Genomic DNA, 6,773 nt, shown 5'->3' on the forward strand with positions numbered 1-6,773 from the left:
CAAGCTTGTGATTGAGATTTTAATTTCCTCTATATCTCTTTGACTCTGCTTCATGTGATGTATTTCTTTCCTGTATTGCTCATTCAAGGATTCTGTCATTTTTCTAATCTCCTCTATTTTTTTTTTTAATCAATGTCTTCTTTAGAAGCAGTTATAAATTCTTTTATTGCAGTGTTTTTTCAGATTGGGTTTCCTCCCTATGTTTCTGTAGTTGATTCTTTACTTCTGATGCTAAGAGTTCTGAGAATTCTTTTTTTATTTCAGAAAATAATTCCACTGTGATTTCCTCTATAACTTTCTGCTGCTGCTTATTTATTGTCGACGTTATTAATTCATGTATTTGAGCTGAGCTAGTGTCCTCTGCACTTGTTCTGGGTGGGAATTAGTTTCCTCCATATGTTTCTGCATTTGATTCTTTATCTGAGCTCCTGTATACCTTTCTCCAGCTGTTTTTTTATTTCAGAAGGCTTTTAGCTGTGTGATTCCCAATTTGTTCTGTGTTAGTGTCCTCTGCACTTGTTATGGGTGGGCTTGGGTTCTAAGATTGCATTTTGCTCCTTCTCGTTGTCATTTTGTGTAGCACTCTATTCTACCTTTGTGCTAGATCTTTGTTGCAGTTATAGCCTTAGCTCCTACTGAAGTTCAGGTGTAGATCTACAAGTTTTGGATTTGTCTAGCTCTGCCTCCTTGGGCCTGGTGGCTGTGCTCTGTTGCTTTCTGTTGCTACCCTTGGGGGTGAACCTGTTGTGCCCCTATGGCAAGATTTTCTGCTCCTGATCTAGCTGGGTGGTCTGTCTTCTACACTTTCTGCAGGTATTGCAGCTGCAGGTTTCACCCCAGACCTGTATGCCAAGCCTGAACTGCGTCTGGAGGGGACAAGGTGGAGTAGCTGGGAGAGGCAGCTCTCCCACACACTCACCGGGCCTGGACTAGGACTGGATCTGGGAGTTCTTAAAACGCGACAGAAATTCCTACTCTGTGCGCGGTTGTAAGGGAGTACTATGGAGTGATGGGCGACTTCCTAAGAGGGTGAAAGAGGGTGTCACCCACGCTGAGCCTGGGCTGGAACCAGTAGGTCATGCCAGCACAGGGTAGATGGAAGCTGTCCCACACACTCACTGGGCCTGGGTTAGGACTGGGTCTAGGGCTTTCCAGAACGAGGCAGTGATTCCTACTCTGCGTGCAGGGTGGTGGAGGTGCTGCGGAGTGTTGGGGGTCATCCCAAGGGGATGGAAGATGGTCTCATCCATGCTGCGCCTGGGCTGGGAAGAGTTGGTCCTGCCAGCACAGGGTAGCCAGAAGCTTTCCCACACAGTCACCGGACCTGGGTTAGGACTGGGTCTGGGGGTTGCTAGAATGCTGCAGATATTCCTACCTGGTGGGTGTGGTAGGGGAGGTGGTGTAGAGTGGTGTGTTGGTTCCCAAGGGGATGAAAGAGGGTCTCACCACACTGTGCCTGGGCTGGAACCAGTAGGTCCTGCCAGCACAGTGTAGCCAAGAAGCTTTGTTTCAAACAGCTACTTCTTTTCATTACCTCCTGAACTTTGACACTCCCTTCAGTAAACATAACTCAAAAAGTCCTTCAGTTCATTCTTGTCACTTTTCCTTTCTTAACTCTTATTCTCCTTTGCTTTTTCCTTGAGCAAATGGTCATCATTATTGCTCTCTTCCTATGCCTTCATCTCCCTTGATAGGATCTCTTGCTTTCTAAGTTTTGTTTGGGGAAATCCTAACCCTGGCAAAATATACTTATCCTCCTTCTGTGTGGTTACACCCATAGGACAGTGTGGTTGTAAATACACACAGTGTGATTGGCCTCATTTTCAATTTGTTATCACTCACATTGGGTGAGTCTTTTATAGCTTCCCTTAAGTACTCCACTTAAGTCCCACTCTCCTAGGCCTTTGTTTCATACTTTCTCTTCTTTCCTTGATCCCTCACATGTATCCGTCACCCATCCTCTCTTAGTTGACCTTGTTTTCTATTCCTCTGAGACATATGTTAGCAACCCAAGGAGTCTTTTCTTAAGCTCCTCCCCAACACCCTCTACTTTCAGCATTTGTTCTCAAATACTCTCATCTCTGTCTTGTTCATTCATTGTCCACCTCTCTATATTAAGTTTTATTCTTCTGGATCTTTCTCATTAATGTGAGAAAATTTTTTTTAAAGGGAATTCTCATCAAAATTTCTAAAAACTTTTGTCAAATCTTATTTTTCCCTTTAGCTATTTTCCAATTTTCTGTTCCTTTCTATAGGAAAAGTTGTTAGAGTAATCCTCCTTTTTTGTTTGGTTTTGTCAGAGATGGGTATTCCATTGCCATTCAAATATTGTAGGTGTGTGAATTCAGCAAAATAATCCAATATAGTCCAGTAGACCATAATAGCAGTGGGTTATCCACAGGACTGGGAATGTCAGAAGTTGTTGACTTGAGCCTTTTACAGCTCAGCATATTAATATGGCTTTACGTTTGTCTCTATAGCGTTGTCTGCTCATACTTGGTTGCTTCTTTTTATTCTCATTCCAACTTTTCATCAAAGAGTGTCAAAATTTGGATTTCATCAATTCTTTATCTATATTCACTGCCTTGGAGATCTTAATTAATCTTAAGGCTTCAACTATCATCTAAACTCCCATGGTTCTTACATTTAAGCCTACACTGCTTTCATAGTGTCTGCAATTCTTATTCAACCTCCACTTTGAAACCTAATATAATTCAAATTTAAGTTTCCAGACTAAAATCCTGATTTTTCTCCCTCAAAACTTGCTCCTCTATCTCTTAAGTTGCTAGTGTATCAATTAGCTATTGCATCATAACAAACACCTCAATCCTTAAAGGTTTGAAACAATACTTATTAATTATGACTCAAAGCTGAGCTAGATTTGGATTTGGCTGCACTAGACTGGTTTAGGAGGTTAAGGCAACTCAACTGCTATTGCGGATCATCTGAGCAGCTTCTCTTGTTTCTCACATTTTAGGGGAGCAGAAGGGTTGGCCAGGATGTGTTCTTTTGATCCTACTGGAAGAAGTGTAAGAAAGCAAGAAACAAAGACTACACTCAGAATGGGCAAGTAGCCATGTCCAGATAGATCATTAACATTAGATCTGCAGCTTGGGCAGGCTAAGGGACTTGGGTTCAACCCCCGTGTGCTGTGCTGGCTCTGCCCCCAGGGTATGCTGAGACAGTGACTGATACTGGGTGTGGTGGTGTGTACCTGTAATCCCAGTCCTTGGGAGGCTGAAAACAGGAGGATCACTACAAGTTCAATCTGTGTAGTGAGACCCTGTACTAAATACATAAAAAAAAACCCCACTACCAACAAAAAGTTAGCTCTGTAGCTGAGCCTGGTATCAAGGGATGGGAAGATGTGCTGCCACAAGAGAAGGGCCTAAGTACTGGAAGACATGAAGAATCAGGCCCAGTAATTTAGTGGATCATGCTCAGTCAATCGTTGTCTGAATCCTCTTTCTCATAATCCCCAGCCTCCAAATCCAATGAGTAAGGCCTATTAAGTTTACCTTCAAAATATTTCTGCTGTGGTTTAGACATTGAATGTCCCTCAGGGGCCCCATGTGCTCAGAGGTACAGCTTTTAGAAGATATCTGAGTCATGGGGGTGACTTACTATTAGGAGGTGGGGTCTGACTGAAAGAAGCAAGTCAGAGGGGACAGACCTGGGAAGGAATATCTGCTTCCTGTCTTGTTCTCTGCTTCCAAGGCTGTATTTTTCTAGCCACACCCTTCCACCATGCCCTTCCTATCTTGGAATCAGCCAGCCAAGCCTGGAAACACAAGGCAAAAGGAACCTCTCCTCCTTTAAGTTGTGGGTGTTGGGTATCTTATCCTACAGAGGAGCAAGTAAGTGAGATGACATCCACTGATTGCTTCTCACTGTTGTTGCTAGTGCCATTCAGGGCCCAGCCATCGTGTCTCATGGAAGTAGCCACCATCATCTTTTGTCTTGCCAACACGTTGCTGGCTCTTTCTCAGAATGATATTTCTAAACAGGGCAATATGTCAGATCTTGTCATTCTGTTCAGATCCTTTCAAACACTTTCCCCAATGTAGAGGAAAAACAAAAGCCTTTACAGTGGCCTAGAAGAATATAAATGATCTTGATTGCCTTCTCTTATGTCTGTGATATCATCTTTACTTTCTTCTGCCTCGTATTGCTCCAGGGATACCGCAGGTCGTCATAGTTCTTGCAAGAGTTAGCTCTAGCCCTGCTTCAGGGTATTTGAACTTGCTCTTTCCTCTCCCTGAAATGGTCTTGCTCCAGTCAGCAACATGTCTTCCCCTCTCACTTCCTTAGGTCTTTGCAAAAAATTTAACCTTCTCAGTAAGACCTGAGTTATTTGTCTTTCCTTCACATCCCCAAGTGTTACATACTCAGAACTTCCTATCTTATTTCTCCATAGTATTTGTCATCACTTTATGTCTGTGTTTTATTTATTTTTTTTCATTTTTGTCTTCCTTTACTAGAAAATATACTGATTACCTTCTGAGATTTTCCTTCCTTGGTCACTGCTGTCTCCCTGCTATATCTTCAAAGCCTACAAGAATGGCTAGCACATGGTAGACTTAGTAGTTTTTAAATTAATTAGTGGATAAATTTTGCTTTTTTTCATCAGTTCATGATGGACAGAAAGAACATTCCTTTACTTATTTGTGAGTAATTTCCAGCAAATATAGGGATGTTCACCTTCTGAAATATGGCTGCTTATTTATAGCTTGTTGTTATCAGCTGTAGATTTAGGAATTATTTTTCCAAATGTTAGAAAATTAATTGTCATTAAAATAGTAGAGAATATATTTATTGAAATGACTGATTTTCAACTGAGCTTTTCTTTTGTTTTCTTCCTTCTTGTTTAATCTGTAGTATTTTATTCTGGACAGAACAGAATTTGTATGATGTGTTCTCTAGTTCTTTGTAAAATGACTAGTTTTGCAATTTCAGCAAAAATGGCTTTAGTCGTGGAAATAAATAAGTTTAATTCTCCTTTAGGTTTTGAGATGATTAAAATTGAGAATAGGTGGGATGTTGCTTTCATGTGTTATTTCTTCAGCTTTATAATTTTATTTTCAAGCTGGTTTATTTTCCTAAGCCCTCCCCTTTTTCCTTCACTGAGGGCAAACTAAATCGCTTTACCTTGCAGAAACATGTCAGCAGCATCCTGCAAAATCTTTGAAGGAGCTTATCCATTGTCATTAATTTTGGAAGATTCATGGAGCTCTGTAAAAGACATAAAAAGTCACTGCTTGGAAGCTGGTGATTATTATTTTTTATTTTTCTTTCTTTTCATAGGCAAAGGCTGGAGGTGCATATTGCCTTAGTCTTAATGATAGTGATACATGATGGTAGGGAGTCATTTTCCGCTAGCTGCAATGGGAGGGAGCGACTGCTCATCCAGAAGGACAGAGGCTGGCCTGCGGTAAGAATTATGTATGTCTGGAAGAAAGGAATCGGTTCAGAGCTCCTAGCATATATCAGCAAGTTTAGATTCTTTCCTATGTCTTACAAAGTTCCTTTCATTTCTTTTACTTTACGAAGGGTGATTGAAGTAGAGATTTAAAGGAACCAAATCTACTGCTGCCATTGTCTGTGAGTGTTAGGTTTCCTTTCATATATCAGGCTGAAGACAATAATCAATAAAATGCATAGAATTATTATTTGGTGCTGATATATCACTTATCATCTACTGTTGTAAAGGCATAGAGGGTATGTTGGATTAGGTCTGTTATGTCTTTACAAATAACTTTTTTATTCTTTTAATTCATATTTAAATGCTTTTAATTCATAGTTAATCTTCAGTCTGTGAAGGGGAAGAGTCCCTCTTTTTCCTGCTTCTTCATGTTTTCCATCCCAAAGAGGATTTTTTTTTCCAAGCCAGGTATAATCTTGCTTTTATCCCTGTGAAATGATCAAATGATAGTTTCTCTTTACATGAAAAACTGAACTCAAATCACCTCATTTTAAGGATTGATATATATTAAGAAAAATAATTCACAGCCAATATTTGCTCTTTCCTAAAATAAAAGTGACAAGTCAGTGGGTCCCTGAGAAGGAATCGTACTTAGCAATTCTCCTGAAGAAAGCCATCCTGCTTGTCACTAGGAACTTCTGATACTTACTTTGAAGCTCATGATCCATTGCTTTCATAGCTCTCCAGAAAGAAACAAGATGTTCTACTGTAAAGAAACAAATAGGAAGAAAAATGAATGAACATATTGCCCCGGTCCTATTTTGCAGATATTTCCAAAGCTAATTTCTCCTGGAAGAAGGGCAGTAAGCAGCCATGTGCTCTGGAAGGTCAAAGTCTTATTTTTAGTCATTTAAAATGAGAGTGTTAATAAGAACACAATTAGAGTAAACAGTCTACAACCCACGTGAGAATCATCAAAGTTATGAACAAGAGGAGGCATTAAGAGATAAGCATAATTGCTGAAATTAGGTTGCAGAGAAAAAGGAGATTAGATTGAGAATATGCTGTGGGATTTTAATCAGATCTCTGCTGATTTTTACAACTTTCTAACCTGTTGCAATCAGGCAAAATATGATTTTACCCTTGGGTCTAGAGGGAGGAAGGGGTGCTTCACAGACAAGGAAGCCAGTGCTAGCCCACCTCCCACCTTTCTTCTATCTATTGGCCTAGCTACCTCTCATTGGCGTGGTCGCTGCTGGGGCCACGCCCACAAACCAAGGGGCAGGGCTTTCTATGCAGAGCACACACGGCTTTAGTGAGAGAGGGGCAAGGAAGGCTTTCTTTTTTTTTT

The sequence above is a fragment of the Octodon degus genome, unplaced genomic scaffold (assembly GCF_000260255.1).
Source record: "Octodon degus isolate 3935 unplaced genomic scaffold, OctDeg1.0 scaffold00047, whole genome shotgun sequence".
In the NCBI taxonomy this organism is placed as follows: domain Eukaryota; kingdom Metazoa; phylum Chordata; class Mammalia; order Rodentia; family Octodontidae; genus Octodon; species Octodon degus.